This window comes from Podarcis muralis, chromosome 7 (genome assembly GCF_964188315.1).
Source record: "Podarcis muralis chromosome 7, rPodMur119.hap1.1, whole genome shotgun sequence".
NCBI lineage: Eukaryota > Metazoa > Chordata > Lepidosauria > Squamata > Lacertidae > Podarcis > Podarcis muralis.
The window spans coordinates 8,235,882-8,259,485 of record NC_135661.1 but is presented as its reverse complement, the minus strand read 5'-3'; the positions used below and the strand labels follow the sequence as shown (position 1 = coordinate 8,259,485).

At 47.3% G+C, this 23,604-nt stretch overlaps 1 protein-coding gene across 3 annotated transcripts in view; it reads right to left on the bottom strand.

Moving 5' to 3' along the window:
* CMKLR1 (chemerin chemokine-like receptor 1) overlaps positions 1–23,604 on the bottom strand; it is a 36,212-nt gene that overhangs the window by 2,146 nt on the left and 10,462 nt on the right. The gene's annotated exons all lie outside the window — the stretch shown is intronic.

The window sequence follows — 23,604 nt, the reverse complement described above, 5'->3', positions numbered from 1 at the left end:
TTTTTATGGTGGCAACAGAGCACCAGTAATCAGGAAATGGCTTGATGTTTTCGAAGGCCAGAACTGGGAGCCTTCTATTTATTTATTGCCCGATCTTGACCCTAAGATCCCAGGTTGGGTCACAGAATTAAAACACAATATTAAAAACCAATTAAAACAACCTGCAGCCGTAAAAATAAATCTGGTCCTGAAAATACATGCCTCAAAATAATTTTGCAAAAGGAAGTAAGAGTTACAGAGAAGGTATACCGGTTTTACTGCATATAAGGCAGGAAGATATAAGACTTCATATATCCAATGTAGATTCCAAGCCCTACATTCCTGAAATTCTTACCACCAGATTGTAATTTTCAAGCTATACACAATCAGCTCTCTCACTCTTGTTATCAGTGGTTGTGCGACTTTGAGTTCATTGGAAGTGTATTTGGAGTTTTCCCATGGAAATATATAAACATGTGAATCTACCTTTTACTGAGTTAGACCACTGTTCTGTCTAGTACAGCACTAACCACACTGACAGCTCTCCTGAGTTTCAGGCAATAACCTTTCTGAGTCTTCCTGCTTCCAATTCTATGTCTGCATGAGTCCTGTCGGTTGATGCTGAGAATTGAACCTCGGACAATACAAAACAGACGCTCAGTCCAAAATCAATCAGGGCAGTCAAGACACCTTTCTCATCACTGCAGATTTCTCTTTGCAATGCACAGAGGAGTGTTGGGAGTGTTCTAGACATAAGGAGATTAGTGTGGCTTTTCCTTTGCCCTGGAGTGGTTTACAATTCAGATGATGATAACTAATAGCATCATTTGCAATATTCAAAACTGATGTCGAAGACAATAGAGATGCACATTGAAGTGATAGTGCAGCCTGACCAAAAACCCAACAGTGTGGCTGGGAAAGTGAGTCAGGTTGAAGCATTCTAATTTTACAGCACTTTTACTTTTGTCTCCGGCCAAATTCTGGGCTGAGACCAGTGAATTTTTTTCAGATGCAGAGGCGCCGTTCTCCAGGGCCACAGGGGGTTATTGACCCCTTACTTAATTAAGTCCTACTGAGTTTGAGGGCCCCGGTGCCAGCCTTACAGTGCCATCCTATTTGTGCTCACTCAGAAATAAGCCTCACTATAATTTTATGTGTTTCTGAGCAGTTGTCCTTTTTAATGGACTCATTTTTTTATAAGATATTTATTAGAGTTTTCCATTTTATACAAAGAGAAAAAAGTAAAAAATAATAATAATAAAAACACATAAAGTTCACAACTTATTTTTCAGTAACATATTTCCCTGACCTCCTCATACCTCCCCTTCTTGTATTCCAGTTCAAATTATTTGTCCAGCAAAACCTTACCTCATAGCATTACAGCTAAAAAACACCTTATTTTCTATCCAACATCTTAAATTATTGTAGCTTAAACTTTTACTTATAAAAAAACCCCATTTTTTCATATTCTTTTATACCATTACAGCTAGAAACCACTTAATTTCAATCCAACATCATTCAACATTCATTAATATTGCTTTTTAATGGACTCATTAGAGCAGTGGTGTCCAAACTTTTTTCAAAGAGGGCCAGATTTGATGACGTGAAGGGCCGTGAGGGCCGACCGAAGGGCTGTTGAACTTTTTTTTTTTTTTAGGATTGAAGTTGTTGAGCTTTTTTTTATGATTTTACCCCAAAGTTATTGAGCGTTACATTAGAGGGTGTCTGGAAGCGAAGCTGTGAAGAAAGTGTTGGGAAGCTGCTGGGGAGACGGGGGCATTTGGCAGCATTTTGCCACAGGCCGGCAGCTTGGCGAACTCCGGTTCCCAGAACAGCATCAATCAGCGGCACGAGCCTCCAAAACATTCAGAACCTGTGCACGCTTTTATCAGCAGAGTAAATAAATCCTCACAACAGAAGCGGCGGACAGAGACATGTGTAAGCATTATTTACAGGCGTTTATTCAGCATAGTTCAGGAACAAAGGAAAAACATGTCTGCTTCCCTTTGTGTCCAGCAAAACAGCAGTATAGCAAAAGGAATATACAAATGGAAGTTCCCAGCAAGCCTGTGCTGGAAGTAAACAGGCATGTGACACACAACAGTCATGCCTGTTCCTTTTAAGGTGGAACGGAACTATATCCTAACATCCTCCCCCTTTCCGTGTAACCCGTAGTACCTGTGGTTCAACCCAATTGCAACCTCTGTACCTAAACCTCAAGTTGCTCTCTGTTAACAACTTTAGACAACAGATCTGCAGGAATTTCATTTCCTGGCATGTACGACACCTGAATGAGTCCTTTCTGAATACGCTCTCTTGCACGATGTAACTTTATCTGCAAGTATTTGGTTCTTTGCTTGCAACTCTCTGAGTTCAGCAAAGCCAAACAGGATCTATTGCCTTGATACACCTGTATAGGACATTTCACAGAAACCTTGGTGTCCTGAAAGAGTTGCATCAACCATTCACAATCCATGAGTGAAAATGACAGGGCATTGAGTTCTCCTTCACAGGAACTTAGGCTCACTGTCGTCTGCTTTTTGCACAGCCAGTCAAAGGGGTTGCCATGGTTTATGGTCCCATCACCTCCCCCATCCTGCAGTTTTGCAGTTGCAGGCAATGTCAGGGCAAAGCCCAAGAAGACACACACACACCCCGCCGCCTACATGGCAAGGCAGGCAGGCTGGCTGGCTGTGGTTCCTCTGCCTTGTCAGAGTTCGCAGAGCTCTTCTCTCACCCACAAGGCTGCCTCAGCACATTTGCTAAACCACCAGACAGTGTGTCCCAAATTAGAAGCCTCCAACTTCCTGACTCAGCTGCTGCCCACCATGTTAGCAGCGGCGAGAGAACAAGCAGGCAGCGAGAATGCCCATGTCACAGGGCCAGGGAATAACTCCAGCACGGTTTTCGTAAGGGAAAGTCCTCTTGTTTTACAGTGGAGCCGCACAAAACATGCTATTGAAGCAGCATTTTCAGTCTGTGTGCCAAAGGGGGCCTTCTCGTCTCCGACATTTCAGTGCCAATGAAAAAGACAAAGCACTTGGTTGCCTGTGAATTGTAATTACAGGTAGGTAGCCGTGTTGGTCTGCCGTAGTCGAAACAAAATATTTTTTCCCCTTCCAGTAGCACCTTAGAGACCAACTAAGTTTGTTATTGGTATGAGCTTTCGTGTGCATGCACACTTCTTCAGATATCTGAAGAAGATATCAGATATGGTATCTGGCCTCCCCCCCCAGGTCCCACTTAGTTCAGTGGGTGGTGCTGTGGTCTAAACCACAGAGACTCTTGGGCTTGCTGATCGGAAGGTCAGCGGTTTAAATCCCCGCGACGGGGTGAGCTCCCGTTGCTCTGTCCTAGCTCCTGCCAACCTAGCAGTTCGAAAGCACACCAGTGCAAGTAGATAAATAGGTACCGCTCTGGCGGGAAGGTAAACGGCGTTTCCGTGTGCTGCTCTGGTTCGCCAGAAGCGGCTTAGTCTGTGCGCTCTGGTTTCCATCACAGTTTTTCGTTGCGCCAGAAGCAGTTTAGTCATGCTGGCCACATGACTCAGAAAGCTGTCTGTGGACAAACACCGGCTCCCTTGGCATGAAAGAGAGATGAGCGCCACAACCCCATAGTTGCCTTTGACTGGACTTAACCGTCCAGGGGTCCTTTACCTTTTCCTTTTACTTAGTTCAGCACTCTAACCACATCAACACATGGGCATCTCCCTCCCAAAGTCAAACTTCATCATATCCAAGGCTGGCTAACTTACCTTGGCACCTGAGAGTAAAAATCCACTAATAATAAATTAAACAACTGACAATTTGCAGCTCTTCCATCACACCCCTCTCTGCTTTCTGGTGGGGCTGGCCTTCCCCCCATCCTTCCCAAGCTAGATGGAGGACCTTTTCCTTAACTAGTTAAAGCACAAGCCTGTCTCAACCTGTCTCTTCTGCATCTGCAATCCGGCCACTTTCCGGAGTGGGGAGGGATGGGGTGCAGTGATGTAGTGTTGGGGGTGCCAGGGGGGCCGTTGCCCTGGGTGCACATAAGGGGGCGTAAACCAGGTGCCGCCCACAGAGATCCAGCCCGTGTGCACCCGTCTATCAGTGGCGAGGGCTGGGGAACGTGAAGGATGCTCTTCAACTTCCATGCCCCACCCCTGCCCCACCCCACAGCCTGAGCCACCCCACACCCCGGGCACTGGCAGACAGTGCTATGCCGCTGATGGGGTGGAAGCAGAAAGGTACCAACATCAGAACTCGAAAGCAACAAGCCGGAATAAACACGCAAAGAAACTTTGTCATTGGAGTTTGGCTGCGAGGCAGTCCGGACATGTAATTAACGGCAATCGCAAGCAGATGTGGAGAGAACATCTGTCGGGAGGTCTCCCACTCCCACTGGCTGGCCTGAATTCCTGACGCTGCTCATAAAGCCCAGCGGCCAACAGAGTGGTTCCTTTCCCAAAGTCAGAGATGGCTCTGTTCCTTCCTGGACGGAACTTGATGCAGCCAGCACCCTTTCCTCTTCGCAGCCAGCTGCTTTCAGACTTTCTGCCGTCAAATGCTTCATACTTAGACATTAAAGCATGGAGATAGCACGTCTCCAGCAGTTACATCACCTTCCGTACTGAATGAGCCTTTGTATTTCTTTTGGCCCTCGTGGGAGAATCCATGTTATACAGATCTCTGGTGTGGCTGCCTTGGGAACACTGTGTACAGCACTGGTTGCCTCACCTCAGAAAGAGTGAAGCGGAGTTGGAGAAAGTTCAGGAAAGGGCTAGCAAAATGATCAAAACCACCTCGTCCAACATCCTGTTCTTTCAGCTAGCCTTCTCTATTTATAGTCTCTCATATACATGGGCTGCGGAGCTAAAGAAGGCCAACTTCCATAGGTGAGCTTCAAATAAACAGGAAATGTCGCATTGGACTGCAGGCCTATAATTTAGCTCAATTACGGGGTTATGGGGTGGGGGTGCGGAATCCATTAGTCAGAAGAAACTGAAAGGTCTTTTAAGGCAAATATCTATCCAAAGGCAACAACCTTTCAAGATATGGCAGCAGCTTAAAGACATTTATTATGGCATCAGCCAGGGCCCATTTTGCTGGCTACATCTCATCCTTAGAAAGATAAAGTAGGCCTGAAGTTTGAATTCCTCACGCCCAAAGCCAGAAGGGATGAGATCCTTACATGGACAGAAAGCGAGAAGTGGCAAAAAGTACAAAGCATTATAGGAATTCAAATATACAGTGGTACCTTGGGTTACAGACGCTTCAGGTTATGTGTTTCCGGGTTGTGCACCGCGCCGAACCTGGAAGTACTGGGACAGGTTACTTTCAGGTTTCGGCGCTCGCGCATGCGCAGAAACACTAAATCACGCTTTGCGCATGCGCAGAAGTGCCAAATTGTGACCCGCGCATGTGCAGACACGCCCCTGCAGGTTGCGAACATGCCTCCCGCACGGATCACGTTCGCAACCCGACGTTCCACTGTAGGATAAATGTTGATAACTGCAAAAGGTAAACACACATACATAAGTATACAGACCAGATGTCTAAAACAGTACAGGAGAGCAATCCTAAAGCCATCTTGGCTCTTCTAAAGAATTTCAATATTTCCTCTGCCTCCTTAATCCCCCTTTGCTCGAGAAAACGTAGGCAGACAGCAATCAGGGGAAGTTCCTGAAGAGATTGCTCTCCTATATCTATCAACCTCCTTTGTATTAATTGTCATTGTTTGCCCAGATGCTCCACATTGAGCAATGTCTGACAAGCATCCCGATTGTCTTATCAAATGCTAATGTTTTGTGCAAACTGTGTCTGGAACTATGAATCTGGAATCCTCAGGAATATCACCCCTTGGCCTGCCTGACCCCACCATAGCCCCACCATACAGTATGTGTGATGCAATTTCTGATTGTTTGCAAAGGGGATGTCCTCAGAGCCGTCTTTCCTATTGGGCTTACTGGCGCGTTGCACCAGGGCGCTGGTCTCTCAGGGGCGCCCCGGCCAGTGGGGGAACTGCGTGGCTTTGCCAGCAGCCTCCCCTTTCCCTGCACACCTGCCAGCTGTGCCGCGTCAACCATATGGCTGGCGGGCAGGCAGCTTCCTTCCCAAGCCTCCGTGGAAGGAGAGCGATCCCTGCAGAGGCTTGGGAAAAGGTGACAACTCTGGGAAACGGGGAGTCTTTGCACCATGGCACCGGATATGCTTAAGACAGCCCTGCATGTCCTCCTTCTCCCCGCCAAAATGCAAACCCTCTAAAAGAGATGTTTCTTCTTGGTTCAGAGTCTCTTTTGCCTCCTTGCTAGAAGGGAGGGAATTCTGCTGCAACAGAAAAATAAAGATCTGCCTTTTTTCCACTGCATCCTGCCTCCATCCATTCATCTCTAACCAATCATGGACTTAGGGAACTCAGTCCCTTGGGGAGCTGGGCAGCAAAAGCCAACCACCCCTATTTTTGTATATCAAAAGAAACAGCAACAACCCCAAAACACTTTCTCACTTTGCAGGCTGCTTCTGGTCTGATAGGAAAAGAAACCCTTTTTCTTCCTCTCTCTCTCGAGGGAGAATTTGTGGATATCCAATGAACGTTGGGAGATTCAAGACAGAGAAAAGAAAGTACTTTTTTAATGCAGTGCATAAACTATGGAACTTGCTTCCACAAGGAAGCAGTGATGGCCACAGAGTTGGATGGCTTTAAAAGAGGATTGGACAAATTACCGGTAATTGAGGAGGATAAGGCTATGGGTGGTGTGATGGCCTGGGACTTGGGCTCGGACTCGGAGCCAGAGGAGACTCAGTCTGCACCGGATCCTTTGCCTCAGGCATCATCTGAACCAAGTCTGGGGCTGATCCTGAAGAGTCCCAGTCTGCACAGGTTCCCCTGCAACAAACACCAGCTGGGCCGAGTCAGGGGCCTGAGCCTGCCCTGGCTCCAGATGCGGGGATTACCTCGTTGCCTCCAGCTGGGCCATCACTTACAGCTGCTCCACTACCAGTTTGGTCAGGGGAGGCTGAGGTGGCCTCTGGGTCTAGCAACCCACCCACGTCTCCCGAGCTGCAGAAACTAAGGTCTGAGAGAAGGAGAGACCTGAGTACTCTCAGGAGGAGTGCTTGCCTTCGGGCGAGACAGAGAGGTGAGTCACCAGGGGATCAGGACCAGCTGTTACCCCAACAAAGATAAAAGGCTGTCGGACCCCGCCCCAGGTTGCGGGAGCAACATTGCTGTATGCCAGATCCTGCCCCTGTCCTTGCCTGGTTTCCTGCCTTGACCCTATCAGACCGACTCCTAGCGGAACCGTCGGATTTTGGACCAGACCTGGACCGTGGTTCTCGTGTTACCCCCGGGCCCAGCACAGGTGGCTAATAACCACATTTGGTTATGCTCTGCCTACCCAGTCCGAGGCAGCAATGCTTCTGAAAATACCAGTTGCTGGAAAACACAGGAGGGGAGAGTCCTCTTGAGATCGAATCCTGCTTATGGGTTTCTCATAAAGGGCATCTGGTGGGCCACTGTGAGAACAGGATGCTGGACTAGATGGGCCTCCTTATGAGTTGCAGTCCATTTGGACTTCAAACACCTGTCGATTCTATTCTCCATTTCACCGCAATGCCTTGAGAAAGACCTACAATACAGTGGATGCTCGGGTTGCGAATGTGATCACTGCAGGATGCACATTCGCAACCTGCGGCGTTAGCAACCCACAGCGGCGCGTCTGCGCATGCGCAGGTCGCGATTCGGCACTTCTGCACATGTGCAAAGCGCAATTTAGCACCTCTGCACATGCATGACCACTGAAACCTGGAAGTAACCTGTTCCGGTACTTCCTGGTTTCGGCAGTCTGCAAGCCGAAAAAAAGCAACCTGAAGCGTCTGTAAACAGAGGTATGACTGTACAGCCATTTTCCTCCAGGTTCAAATACAGTGGTACCTCAGGATGCGAATGGGATCTGTTCTGGAGCCCCGTTCACATCCTGAAGCGAACGCAACCCACAACTGCGGGTCGTGATTCGCCGCTTCCGTGCATGCGCGTGACATAATTTTGACCGTCTGCGCATGCGCGAGCGACGAAACCCGGAAGTAACACGCTCCATTACTGCCGGGTCGCTGCGGAGCGCAACCCGAAAGCGCTCAACAACTTCAAGCCAAGGTATAACTGTAGATGACATGTGAGTGTCAGTCCTTCCCGGGAGTGGGAAAGACACAATCATGTCTCGAGCGACAAAACAACAAAATAAAATTGCACGAGATGTGGTAGAAGCAGGAGGCCAATGTGATTGCAACGGCCTCATGTGATGTTCCCCAAATAGACAGCTGAAGACGTCCATTTCTGTTGACTTCCTCCCATCAGGCCATTTTCCACCTGGCATGCTATAGTTGTCCCTCCCTGCCTCTGTCAAGGACTCCATTCTCATTCCGAAAAGATATTGTCAGCCCAACCTCTGAGTGGCAAGAGACTCCCAAGGCTTCCTGCACTTACCCAGGGTTCAGTTTCCTTGGGATGAAGGTCCACAGAGACTGTGGTGTCTTCAGGATATACCTTCTACCTCCACAGATACAGGATCCAAAGAATCGGGAGGGACTCGGGGCATCATCCAAACAGACCCCCACCCACCCACCCACAACAATATTTGGAAGGGTCTGGCATTCAGATGGCTGAGAAGACTGCCAAAAATATAACCTGTTTCCTAGACGGAAACCTAAAACCGTGCTTGTTGAGCAGTCGAAAGAGATGCTTAAGACTAATCCAGATTTGCTATCACCAAATTCTGAGGCAAAATAATGCTCACTGAATTTGAGGGTTTTCATATCAAGCCTAGCACAGGTCTCTTGATCAAAGGCCTTCTGATTGACTGCGATGTTTTCACCACCACAATGGCTTAAAATTCAGAGCCAATCTACCCTTGAGTGGTAGATCAAATCACAGAATTCTGGACCGCACAGCTTTAGGTTGAAACTGGAGAGGGCACATTTTTAATGTTCCCTGCATGGAGAAATCTAGCACAGCAGGGAGAAAGGTTTCATGCGTCCCTCTCCCTGACTTGCTACTTTATATACTGAAATGAGATGGTTGGTGTGTGTGCGTGTTTTAAAAAATAAATCTCGTGAGGAGCATCTGAATATATGAGTCACCACTTGAGAAGCGCATAATTCAGAGTACTGCTCATTCCATCTCTCTATAGACAGAGCAACCAAAATGGCAAGGACCCGCTGCCCCAGATCCTCTATCCGACCCCAACCATGGACCGGTATGTTTCTCCCATTCTTCCTTCCATCCCACTTTCCCATTCAGTACCAGCAATCTGTCACAGCTCTCTAAGCCCCTGAGTCTGTTTATCTTTCAAGATACAATACAGACTTCTCTGTTTGTTTTCCAAAGTCATTACTTTCCAGAATGGAGATAAGGATGTGTGCAGAGTTTGGGGGTGGGGGAGGCTTTTGTGAACTTAGCATCGCTGGCTCTGCTCAAAAGATATCTGGAACAGAGGGGGAAGAAAAGAAAAACAGGACCCAGATGAGACTTCACTTTAATGACATGGCAACACCCTGACCACTGCAGCCTATTATTATTATTATTATTATTATTATTATTATTATTATTATTATTATTATTAGCCACCCATCTGACTGGGTTGCCCCAACCACTCTGGCTGGCTCCCAACAAAATATTAAAGCCCATGTGCTAGTAAACGTGAGGCTGGATTACTGCAGTGCTTTCTATCTTGGGCTGCCCTTGGGTCTGGTTTGGAAGCTTCAGGCAGTGTAGGTGCCAAATTGCTGGTGAGAACATCTGCTCCAGAACACAGGACACCATTCTTAATGCCTCTGTACTGGCTGCCCATCTACTACGGAGCTAGGTTTGAGTTCCTTATACAGTGGTACCTTGGTTCTCAGATGTAATCTGTCCATTTGATTTCTGAAACATTCAAAAACCAAGGCGGGTCTTCCAATTGGTGCAGGCGCCCTGGAAACAATAGCCAACAGCAGCGTCGGACATTTGGCTTCTGAAAAACGTTCGAAAACCAGAACACTTACTTCCAGGTTTTTGGCGTTCAGGAGCCAAAATGTCCGAGTACCAAGGCATTTGAGAACCAAGGTTCCACTGTATTAATTTATGAAGCCCTGAACAACTTAGGTCCAGGGTACCCTATCCCGAACCCTTCTATCCCAGCTCGCTCACTAAAATCACCTGTGGGAGTGTTGCTGGTCGTTCCCCAAGTCTTGTTAAAAGGTGACATCAAAGAAGTTTATCAAATTAAGCCTAGCATGGAGAAAGTGGATACAGAGAGGTTTCCCTTCCTCTCTCACTAGAACTTTTGGACATCTAATGAACTGAATGATTCTGGACAGATGAGAAAGATTTCTAACCGTTTCCCAGTCCCGATTTAGCGGCCCTCAGTAGCAAGCAACTGGCTGGGAGTGGCAATTTCCTCCTCAATAAATTTCCTCCAAGCCAGCCGTTAATTAAAACCTTTCGATGCTGATCTCATCAGCCCAGCTCAGCACTCCCTGCAGACGGCTCATACATTTTAATGGGAGGTGCCTGCCACTCTGTGTTTGTTCAGAGAGGCAAGTGGACTCTGTGAAATCCTTGGGTTGCAAAGCATGGGGAGGTGGATTCTCCCACCACCACGATCTCTTGGCTGCTGCACAAGAGCTGGAGAGATCAGCACCCTGGTTTTTCCAAGTTGAAAGTGGTTCTTAGCTGGTGCTGCTGCTGTTTGCTGCTGCCTCCCAGTATAGACAGATAATTATAATTATTATTTATTATTTATTATTTATTATTTATTATTTACCCCGCCTATCTGGCTGAGTCTCCCCAGCCACTCTGGGCGGCTCCCAATCAAGTTTTTAAAACAGTACAGCGTTAAATATTAAAAACTTCCCTGAACAGGGCTGCCTTCAGATGTCCTTTAAAAATAGGATAGCTGCTTATTTCCTTCACATCTGAAGGGAGGGTGTTCCACAGGGTGGGCGCCACTACCGAGAAGGCCCTCTGCCTGGTTGCCTGTAACCTCACTTCTCGCAATGAGGGAACTGCCAGAAGGCCCTTGTCGCTGGACCTCAGTGTCCGGGCTGAACAATGGGGGTGGAGATGCTCCTTCAGGTATACAGGACCGAGATCATTTTTGCAGGTGTTCAATTGTAAGTCAACCTCATTCTGTTCCTGCATCATTCTGTGTTGGGTCTGCGGAAAAGTCCTCAGTGCATAGCACAAGGGTAGAAGAATGAGGGAATCCCAATGAAAGAACAGTGGCAAGAGAAATTGATGACTTATGCAGAACTGGCTAAATTGACATACAAATTGTGAGACGAGGACAACTGTGACTTTAAGGAAGAATGGGAGCTTTTTACAAATTACTTAAAAATACAACAAAATGAACTGGACTCCTTGGCAGGGTTTGAATAAACACACACAAATTTATTGGTTGATAACATGATAGATAGATAATGTAAGGATGTGTACAAGTTTATAATATGCAGAGAACAACATGTGCTGAGAAATCAGAGAGAGGAGCTGAGGGAAGTCTTTGTGGGGGGAGGGAGGGTTGGATGAGGGGATTGGAAAAAAGGGGGTGAAAGATGAATATGATATGTTGTGAAAATGTGGTTGGGATACTGCCAGGGAGACAAAGTCCATCATGGCCACCAAGCCGGCTGCCGGACGATCCATCGATCTCCCGTAGTCACACAGTATCAGCAATTAGTGACATGAGTTTCTAGAAATAGCTTGCCACATTCCAGAGCTCATGCACACTGTATCAGCAGATAATTCACAGCAGAAGTTGCACGCAGGAGAGCATTATTTATAAGTTTATTCAGCGTTGGTCAGAACAGAGAAAAACATGACCGCATGCTTCAGCGTTCAGGCACGAAGAAAGAAACGAAAGCAAAGACACAACAGAAACATCCTGTGAAACAGGAAATACGCAGGCTGTGACACAAACATCCTGCTCCCTTTTAAGGTGGAATGGAAATATCCTAACAGTTTTGTAGGAATTGTTAATAAAAATAAAATAGAAAAAGGAAAAAAGAAAAAGTCCTCAGGGCAACAACAGCCACAAAGAGGGAGAAGAGAGGAGGCTTGTTGTTGTTTAGTTGTTTAGTCGTGTCCGACTCTTCGTGACCCCCTGGACCAGAGCACGCCAGGCACTCCTGTCTTCCACGGCCTCCTGCAGTTTGGTCAAACTCATGTTCATAGCTTCGAGAACACTGTCCAACCATCTCGTCCTCTGTCGTCCCCTTCTCCTTGTGCCCTCCATCTTTCCCAACATCAGGGTCTTTTCCAGGGAGTCTTCTCTTCTCATGAGGTGGCCAAAGTCTTGGAGCCTCAGCTTCACGATCTGTCCTTCCAGCCACAAAGAGGGAGAGGAGAGGAGGCAGGTGTGCGTTTTTGCTCCCTACACACATCCCTTTGACTCAGCAATACCAGGCACGCCCTTGGAAAGGAACATCTTTCATTCCAGTATGTTCTGTACCTCAGAAGAACACTTGATGGAGTTCAGGCTTTTCTTCTGCCGCTCTAGAGGGGAGGACCCAAAACCAATGGATTTAAACAACAAGAAAGGAGATTCTGACTAAACATTCGGAAGAACTTTTCTGGCAACGAGAGCTGTTCAAGAGGGGAATGGGCTCCCTTTAGAAGGTGGTGGGCTCTTCTTCCTTGGTGGCCTTTAAGCAGAAGTTGGATGGCCATCTGTCAGGGGTGCTTTAGCTGAGATCCCTGTGTTGCAGGCGGGTTGGGCTAGATGACCCTTGAGGTCCCTTCCATGATTCTGTGGTTTCCTCCAGGCAGCTGTGCCACACATTTGTAAACTGCCGGCATCCGCCAAACACTTTCCAAGCCCTGACTTGCCAGCTGGAAAGATAGCGGGTGACAAAACGTTGTTTCATGCTTCCCTTGATAAATGCCAGAGAGGGTTTTGCACACTGGCATGCACACAGATGGAGAGAGAAATCTCCTTCCCCCACTCCGCTGCTCCTATCTCTGGAGATTTCCAATCAGGAAAGGCTCTGTTTTTCACCTGAAGCGTGGGTCGCGTTGCACACAGATTCAACTCCAAGCCTTCCCTCAGTAAGTCTGCGTTAGGCTGCTTCTCCAGGGACAGAGGGCGGTCGTGGAAGGAGGCAAAGGTGGCTTGATGCTGACAGGTGCGTCAAAGATGGGGCAACAGAGGAATGGAAGGGACAAGGAATGCTGTGTCTAGAGCACAGACTGAGCCAATATATTGAGGTGTAGTGGTTACAGCATCAGACCTTGACCTGGGAGAGGCCTGGGTTCAAATTCCAACTTGCCCACGAAGCTCACTGGGTGACCATGGTCCAGTCACAGCCTCTCTGCCTAACCTACTCCAGAGGGTTCTTGTGGAGATTTCATGAGGAGGGGTAGAACCATGTACAGTGGTACCTTGGGTTAAGTACTTAATTTGTTCCAGAGGTCCGTTCTTAACCTGAAACTGTTCTTAACCTGAAGCACTACTTTAGCTAATGGGGCCTCCCGCTGCTGCTGCACTGCCAGAGCACAATTTCTGTTCTCATCCTGAAGCAAAGTTCTTAACCTGAGGTACTATTTCTGGGTTAATGGAGTCTGTAACCTGAAGCGTATGTAACCCAAGGTACCACTGTATTTGAAGATGGCTATCACATCACCTCTTGGGGCTTATCCACGTTTACCTGTCCTTTATGCTTTCCTTGCATTGTTCACACTTTCCCCATGAAAACCCACTCTCTAAAGCTGAATTGGAGCAAATGGCAATCCTCCAAAAACCCAAATTGCCATTTGTTGCACTTCAGCTTTAAAGAGCAGCTTTTTTGCAAGGAGAGCTCTGGTGTGCAGGGCTCTCATGGAGCTTTAAAGTCAAACATGGAGCTTTAAAGTAAGGATCTGTGCCTGGAAAGAGCAGGGCAAAAGGTAATGGTGGCTAAGCCCTCAATCTTCTCTTCTCTGGGCTTTAAATGCGAGCTGTTGGGTGGTGGTGGTGGTGCAAAGTCTGGTGTTTGAGATGCACTCTTTCCATGGATGGGAATCCGTTTGCTCCTTTGCAGGTTTCTGAGCTTCAATTGCTAAAGGCAGACCTTTAGAAGGCGGCAGATCGAAGGCAGATCTTTGGCACTGCACTCCATGAAGACACCGGCAGGGGTTTTTTTTATTGGCCTCTTTTACCATCTGCGGAGTGGAAGCAATGCTAAAATTAATAGCAGCCAATATAGCAAAATAACAGAAGATGAAGGGAATGTCAGAAACCCCTGGAGCAGGCTGGACTCCTTCTTTGCTCTTATCCACTGTCTGCAATGCGTGTTCAAAAAAGAAGTCTTAGCTAAGGACATCTCCTGCAGAATCAAGCTGAGAATGCATCCAATGGTGGGAAATAAATCCCTGATGATTCTTATATTGCCCACTGCTCAGGAAATAAGTCTTGTGCTGGAATTGGAGAACACGCTGAGTTCATTTTCACAGATAATCTGGTTCTGGTTCTCCTTTCATGTGGGGGTGTCCACCCATGTACAGCTTTCTCTGTGGATGTCGGGACAAACTGTTCTGGTTCCATGATGATCTAAGCCAGGACTGAGGAACTTGTGGACCTCCAGATGTTAAAAACAAAATGAAATTACACATCACTTGGGAAGAGAGGCAAACCAATGCCAGTGTACTGGAAGAAGCAATGATCACCAGTGTCGAAGCAATGATGATTCAACATCAACTTTGTTGGACTGTTGTGTGGATGCCTGATTATTGTCTTCCAAAGCAACTACTCTTATTCCGAACTTTAAAATGGAAAGCGTAATGCTGGTGGTCAACAAAAGAGGTTGAAAGACTCTCCCAAGGCAAATCTTTAAAAATGTAGGATAAACACCGACAACTGGGAAACACTGGTCCGCAAGCGCTCCAGTTGGAGAACAGCTTTTACCAAAGGTGTCATGGGCTTTGAAGACAATCAAACTCAGAACGCAAGGGAGAAATGTGCTAAGAGGAAGGCACACTTGGCAAACCCTCACCGTGGCTGACTCCCGCCCAGAAACCTATGTCCCCACTGTGGAAGGACATGTGGATCCAGAATGGGCCTCCAAAGTCACTTATGGACTCAGTGTTAAAACTGTGTTGATGAAAGACAATCTTACTACGAGTGATCAAAGAAGAAGAAGAAGAAGAAGAAGAAGAAGAAGAAGAAGAAGAAGAAGAAGAAGAAGAAGAAGAGGCCTTACAGTTCCCTTTATCCCTCACCATTGGCTATGCTGCCTGGGGCTGATGGGGTCCAGCAAGATTAGGAGGGCCAGAGTTTTTCCTGCAATCTAAATACAGGGTGAGCAGGTGTTGGCAGGTTCAGCACTGGGAACCCCCTCCCCCCCCCAAAAAACCTCCCAACAACTACTAATGAAGAGTTGATGTCCTTGTGAATTAACTATTTCTAGAGTCAACTTGACGCAGGTGGCGCTGTGGGTTAAACCACAGAGCCTAGGGCTTGCCAATCAGAAGGTCGGCAGTTCGAATCCCCGTGATGGAGTGAGCTCCCGTTGCTCGGTCCCTGCTCCTGCCAACCTAGCAGTTCGAAAGCACATCAAAGTGCAAGTAGATAAATAGGTACCACTCCGGCGGGAAGGTAAACGGTGTTTCCGTGTGCTGCTCTGGTTCTCCAGAAGCGGCTTAGTCATGCTGGCCACATGACCCGGAAGCTGTACACCGGCTCCCTCCACCAGTAAAGCAAGATGAGCACCGCAACCCCAGAGTCGTCTGCGACTGGACCTAAGGGTCAGAGGTTCCTTTACCTAGAGTCAACTTGGCTGCAGGATTTGGGGCACGTCGATGCAGAATTTTGGGGCATTGGAAGAAAAGGGCCTGTTCTACCATGATCTTTCTGTTAACTGCCTGCTCAGTACAAATGCAGCACACATTTTGAGTAGGTGGCTGAGAGGAGAAGGAGGACACACAAAAGGTCGCAGATATTCTTTATCCCAAAAATCTTGTGTCCCCTCCCCACCTTTGCCTAGCCTGCAAAAGGCTTGGCATGTGGAGAAGCTGGACCCTGGATCCATCCTGGGACAGTTACGGAGCCAAAAGCATTTCCTTGGAGCAGTAAACAGACCCCAGTTAACAAACAGCTGCAACAGTCTCCACAGCTGGTTTGGACATATTGACCTTTAGAGAATAGACCCAGCCAGCCCTGATCACTCCTCTTGCTCCACACTAATGACCAAGGATGAACTCTTGCACCAAAAAGTCTTTAAATTAACAGATGGGGTAGACATGACCTCTGTTTTATAGACGAGCCAGTATCACCTTCCAAGAAGGGAAACCATCAAATAACATGAGTGCCACTCTCTGGTTTCCATCTCACTGTGTTATTAAAACAATCCCCCGATTTCTGTGCTGTGCAGGGACTGCCCATTAGTATCAGCCTGGCATCCCCAATGGCTGATGATGCCCAGAGCCAGGGTGAGGGCAGCTCCCAGAACCAATTCAAGACTGATGTTCTTCTGTTCCATCATCTCAAGTCTCCCACAGCAACTGCTAGTCAGTGACTTCCTGAATACTGTGTTCCTAACACACCCGTTATTCTGACCAGCCAGGTGTTCCATACTGAAAGCCTGCCATCCCATAGGATGCTTGATGTTGCTACATAGAGAGTTAAGGATCAGACTCTTTCAGGCTGAAGCCGTTCATTTTTAAAGAAAGCTACAAAGCAAGTGGCCTTCTACCAACTCAGACCATTGCCCTATTTAGGCCAGTATTACCTGCACTGACTGGCAGCGGGTGTCCAGGGTCTCAGGCACAGAGAGCCTTTCCCATGACCTGCTTCGGGGTCCTCTTTAATGGGAGATGCCAGGATTTGAAACTGGAACCTTCAGCACATAAAACAGGTTGTCAAGGTGCTAGACCAGTATTCTGAAGGCAGACTTCTCCAGCAATTCCTCTTTAGAGGAGGAAGAGATGGGTCCACTTCCTAATTTGCCACATATAGGTCTGGGGACACCAGAAGCCCACTTCCTTCCCTTCAGCCCCAATGAGACACCTCTGCTGCCAGACTCTTGGGGGACCAAGAGAGTCCCAGGAAGAGATTTCCACAGATGAAAACACCATTACCATTACTTCAAGGGAACCAGTGGCTGTGAAAGAAAACACCAGTTCTTTAACTTGCCAGGGGATTTTTTTAAAGAGGTGAGGCCTCCATACTTAGCCCTGCTATAAAACCCAGGTCTTGCTGAGGCAACTTGTATGCCTGACCTCAACTGCAAGAGTGCTATCCATGGTGCTGAACGCCCACTCTTCTTGCCTTCCAAGAAGTTGACCCATCACCTACCTTGGCCCATCACCCCTTTGCAGTGGTGGGCATCCTTGCAGCCATTGCACAGCTGCTCTACCCCCCCCCCCAGCTATGGTCCTATCCCTCTTGAAAGTGGTTTGAGAGGAGGCATCACTTCCTATAGGACACTGGTGGCGCTGTGGGTTAAACCACAGAGCCTAGGACTTGCCGATCAGAAGGTCGGTGGTTCGAATCCCCACAACGGGGTGAGCTCCCGTTGCTCGGTCCCTGCTCCTGCCAACCTAGCAGTTCGAAAGCACGTCAAAGTGCAAGTAGATAAATAGGTACCGCTCTGGCGGGAAGGTCAACGGTGTATCCGCGTGCTGCTCTGGTTCACCAGAAGCGGCTTAGTCCTGCTGGCCACATGACCCGGAAGCTGTACGCCGGCTCCCTCGGCCAGTAAAGTGAGATGAGCGCTGCAACTCCAGAGTCGGCCACGACTGGACCTAATGGTCAGGGGTCCCTTTAGCTTTACCTTATAGGGTTGTGGGTCAGGATGGATGATGCCTGGGTCCTTTCCAAGCCAATCCAGAAATGTTTCGAATCCAGCAGAAGAGGCTGCCAAACCAGTCATACCAGTTCCTTTGTTAAGGTAATGGCTTTGGCTGGCCAGTTAAGTTCTGCCATTTACTATATCCAAAGAGGCTGCTGTGTTGCCATAGAGACAAGTGGGTGGGCCTTTTCCCGCCTCACCTGGCGGGATGCCACGTCATCCTAGGAAAGGAGCCAGAAAGGAGTTCTGTGTGTGTGAGAGAGTTTTGGTTGATTCTGGGTGCTGGGGAGACAGAGGCATGTCTTGCTGTGTGCTAGACCTAAAACTATGACTTGGGGCTCCCCTGGAAAATTAATGGGGAGGTAAGAGCTCTTGCTGTGTGAATGCTGTACTCTTATGTTCAAGTTGTGTATATATATGCAAAAAATAACAAAGCTTGTTTTCTCTTGCTCTGGAGGGTAGGACTCGAACCAATGGCTTCATGTTGCAAGAAAGGAGATTACGACTAAACATCAGGAAGAACTTTCTGACAGTAAAAGCTGTTTAACAGTAGAATAGTCTCCCTTGGGAGGTTGCAGACTCCTTTTTTGGAGGTTTTTAAGAGCAGAGGAGGATGGCCACCTGTGCTGGATGCTTTAGCTGAGATTCCCGCACTGGACTAGATGAGTCGAACTCTACAATTCTATGGTTCTATGTTCCGATGATGTGACCTTTGCTGTCATTGTGATATTCAGCTTATTTTTCAGCTTCTGTTTGGTTATCAGGGTTTTATAGATTGCAATGGCTTTATCAATGACTTGTTAACTATTCCACACGATTTATGCTGCATTTCTGACGCTCTGTTCTGTTGATGTTGTTTATTGTTTGTAAGCTGCCTTGAGATTCATTTGAATGAAAAATGCAATAAAATAATATCAATCAGACCAGTGACCTTCATTCCAATAGACACTAATCTCTAGGAAACCCTGGAGTCGCGCGACACTTGGCGACTGGGCGCAGGCGAAAATACATTTCTTTCTTCCCACTGTCTCCTTCCATCGAGGCTTCGGAAACACTTTAAAAGTCAGGCAGACCTGTTTACCAGAGTATCAAAAGCAGGAAGAGTATTCACACCGCAAGCGGCAATCCCTCTTTCAAACCGTCTCCAGCTCTCTTGACAAAATGGGCTTACTCTTTTGCGTAATCCTTGACCCCCACAAAAGCCTTTAAAAACGCACAGCTGGTTGAAAACCAGGCTGCTTCCAACACTTTCTTCCTCCATGTGTGTCTAAATCCTCCAGAGTCACAGGGCTGAAATCCGAACACAACATGTTGATGTTAAATGAGGAAACTCTCGTTTCCTCAATGCCAGAGCCCTGATGAAAACGCTCCCTGAGAAATCTGCAAGAGGGAACTATGAACAGATGTCCTTTTAACTACGCAAACAAGGAGAGAATTGAAATCGTCGTGGCAGCCAACCTTCCACAAATCTCTACACTTCCTTCATTCCCCCCGTCCATTTGTTTTGCTTTCCTGGTCTAACCATTGCAAATACATTGTTTTCACTTCTGCAAAAGAAAATCCCCGCAAGCAATTTTTTTAATTTTTTTTTTTTTGGCTTCGTTCTTTCTTTCTTAACCTTTCCATCCCTTCACACTGAAATGTGAGGAGTCTTTTGTATTGCACAAAAGAAAAAAAAAGGCCTGACCTTAAAGAAATTGGACTTTCACCAGGAAATAGCAGGGGGATTTCAGTAAGTCACGCCAAACCTCACCTCAGTTTCCCTGTCTTTAGAGGGAGACTTTGAAGGAAATTTTCAGAATAAATCCTGATAAAAAGAAAGAGATGTTGTGGGCAGGTGGTTAACCTGTCTGGGAATTAGGTAAACAGCCTGTTCCATATTGAGTCACACTCTCCTCGAAGGAGCAAATTTGTAGCCTGGACTGAGACAGCCTTGCCATAGCCTAGTAGCCTTCTAACTAGATTACTGTAATCCAATTTTCATGGGGCTGCCCTTGAAGACAGTATAGCTAATCAGCTTTGCAAGATCGACTATGTCCTCTGTTGGAAGACAGAGGAGAAATGTGACCTTGTTAATTCTCCTTGACCTCTCAGCGGCTTTCGATACCATCAGCCATGGGATCCTTCTGGAGTGGCTGTCCAAGTTAGGGGTGCAGGGCCGGATTTTGGTTTGATGAGGCCCTAAGCTACTGAATGTAATGAGGCCCTTTATATGTCCAGCTGTCCTTTGTCAACAACAAATTGTCGCTGGTTTTTTTGTGTTGAATATATGCTATATGGTAATTTATGGACCTAATAGGTATCTAAAGCCATTTGTACATGCAGAATGTAGGCACCCTATATATAGGTAAAGGTAAAGGGACCCCTGACCATTAGGTCCAGTCGTGGCCAACTCTGGGGTTGCGTGCTCATCTCGCTCTATAGGCCAAGGGAGCTGGAGTACAGCTTCCGGGTCACGTGGCCAGCATGACTAAGCCGCTTCTGGCGAACCAGAGCAGCACACGGAAACACTGTTTACCTTTCCACCGGAGCTGTACCTATTTATCTACTTGCACTTTGACGTGCTTTCGAACTGCTAGGTTGGCAGGAGCTGGGACCGAGCAACGGGAGCTCACCCCATCGCGGGGATTCGAACCGCCGACCTTTTGATCGGCAAGTCCTAGGCTCTGTGGTTTAACCCACAGCACCACCCGCGTCCCTATGTATGTATGTATGTATGTATGTATGTATGTATAAATAAATAAAATTTCCCAAGGCAGCTTTTAAATTTAACCCACAGCGCCACCCGTGTCCCAACCTATATATAGAAATGGACAAACCAGTGATATTTTAGGGAGCAGGCTAGCAGGCGGGGCCCATTACTTACATAGGAGCCTACACAACACAAAACACTGTTGCTGTATGTAGGTTTTATTTTATTGGTTTTTTGCTCGGTCCCTGCTCCTGCCAACCTAGCAGTTCAAAAGCACGTCAAAGTGCAAGTAGATAAATAGGTACCACTCTGGCGGGAAGGTAAACAGCGTTTCCGTGCGCTGATCTGGTTCGCCAGAAGCGGCTTAGTCATGCTGGCCACATGACCCGGAAGCCGGGAGGGGGAAGCTCCCTCGGCCAATAAAGCGAGATGAGTGCCACAACCCCAGAGTCGGCCACGACTGGACCTAATGGTCAGGGGTCCCTTTACCTTTACCTTTAATATGCTGATGACCCACAGCGGGGGGGGGGGGGGTTGGGAGGCCTTGGGAATGCCCCACTTACCATCCCTACAAGTGGCTTCTCAATGGCCAGGAACTTCTGTTACAAAGTTCTCAAAGACTTCTCAGCAAGAGAAAGACAATCGAGATAAAATGGGGCAGCAGCAGCAGCAGAAACCAGACCAGAAACCAAGGGACAGTAAACAAAACTTCTTTTTCTTTCATTTTTAACGAAGAAAGTGAATTTGTACATAACTGTAGTGAGTTTTAGGAAATAGTCCTCCCTTGTGACACTAGGGATGGAGCAGAAATTTGTTCAGAAATTTGCATCCTAACACAAAGTGACCTAATTCACATTTCCCAAACCAACACGCAAACCGAAAGGCAGCCATACACTTCTCCAAATTTTACAATGCAGTTCTCCAAACAAAAACAAAAAGTGTACGAAATTTAAATCTGTTCCCACACACCTCTTTCTTTCCACCAGCTTCCCATTTTTCATATGCACGTCTTTTGTATTGGCTTATATTAACATAATTTCTAATATTCACATCTCTATTTATTTTCAGTTTTTCATTACACTCCCACCCTGTGCCTCCAAAAAAGCTTTGAGACAATATGGAAGCATTTATCTGAGCATCTTTTTTAAAAAAAAGAATCGTATTAAGAAAAAATTGCTTGCAATATTAAGCAAATTGCATTAAAAATATTAGTAGAAATGTTCATGAAGATTCGTACACATTTTTGTGCAGACTTATCATGTGAACTAAACTTAATACGGGAGAAATGAGACACTGAGAGATACCAAAACGGACATTTTCATCCACACTACTTTTGAATCAAAACATCTAAATGGGCAAACATTCAGTTCAAGCTCATGGAAGTGCAAGCTTTTGATATTTGAAGGACCTTTTCGTGAGGGGAAACGGTTGAGTCGGAGAGATGAAGAACTAGTTTAGGAGTGCAAAGCATTATTTAAAGGGGTAAGCTGCAGTTGTGGTGATTTTGAATCACAAACCACCTGACTTAAGTGAAGGAATCGGGTTACACGTTCCCGTCCCCCCCAAAAAGAGAAAAAGAAAACCACTCTTCTTCTCAGCCAAAGCGCTGAGAAAAAACTTCAACCAGGAATATAAAAAAGAAATATTTTCAAATATCTAAAGGGCTGTCACATGGAAGATGAAACAAGCTTGTTTTTGTGCTACTCCAGAGGGGAGGACCGGAACCGATAGATTCAAATGACAAAAAGATTCTGATGAAACATTGGGAAGAACTTTCTGAGGGTAAGAACTAATCGACAGTGGGATGGACTTTGGAGATCTCTTCCTCCTTGGAGGTTTTTAAACAGAGGTCAGGGATTTTTTAAAGCTCTGTTTCCTGCTCTAGATGACCCTTCCACCTCAACAATTCCATGATTCTGTGAAATTTGACAGTAGAGAATCCTTGGATGGGTCCATCAGTCAGTGCCAAAGGGACCAGTAATGAGAGGGTTGGATCTAGAAGTGATAGGATTGCGTACTAAGTGATAGCATTGCCTACTAAGATGCTTTGCACACTGGGCTAGGACCTTTGGTCCATGTGACCTAGCATCGTCTTCTGCGGGACAAAACAGTTCTTCAAAATCCTCTTCCTATTAGTTATAGAGGTAAAGGGACCCCTGACCATTAGGTCCAGTTGTGACTGACTCTGGGATTGCGGCGCTCATCTCGCTTTATCGGCCGAGGGAGCCAGCGTACAGCTTCCGGATCATGCAGCCAGCATGACTAAGCCGCTTCTGGTGAACCAGAGCAGTGCACGGAAACGCCGTTTACCTTCCCGTCAGAGTGGTACCTATTTATCTACTTGCACTTTGACGTGCTTTTGAACTGCTAGGTTGGCAGGAGCAGGGACCGAGCAACGGGAGCTCACCCCGTCATGGGGATTCGAACCGCCGACCTTCTGATCGGCAAGTCCTAGGCTTTGTGGTTTAACCCACAGCGCCACCAGCAAATGCCCAATGTTACCATTCTCTATAGCAGGGCTTGGCAAGGCTTACCAGGCATGGGCCGGATCACTCCCGCAGAGATCCTCCGTGGGTTGGTCCAGTGCAGTGCGACGCCAGAAATCGCATCTGCGCATGTCCGTGGCACCGGAAATCGCTTCTGTGCATGCCCAGACACTGAAAATTGCGCCTGTGCAGAAGCAATTTTCAGCATCTGGGCATGCGCAGAAGCAATTTCTGGAGCCGCAGAAGGGAGTCCCTGCGCCACACTGCGCCAGTTTAGTGCAGCGCAGTAAACTCGTCGAGTGGGCGGCTCAGTTTGGGGGCGGCTCAGGGGCCGGTTAAACGGCCTCTGTGGGCCACTTCTGGCCCATGGGCCGAAGGTTGGGGACCCCTGCTCTATGTTGTTGTTGTTGTTGTTTAGTCATTTAGTCGTGTCCGACTCTTCGTGACCCCATGGACCAGAGCACGCCAGGCACCTCTGTCCTCCACTACCTCCCGCAGTTTGGTCAAACTCATGCTGGTAACCTCGAAAACACTATCCAACCATCTCGTCCTCTGTCGCCCCCTTCTACTTGTGCCCTCCATCTTTCCCAGCATCAGTGTCTTCTCCAGGGAGTCTTCCCTTCTCATGAGGTGGCCAAAGTACTGGAGCCTCAGCTTCACGATCTGTCCT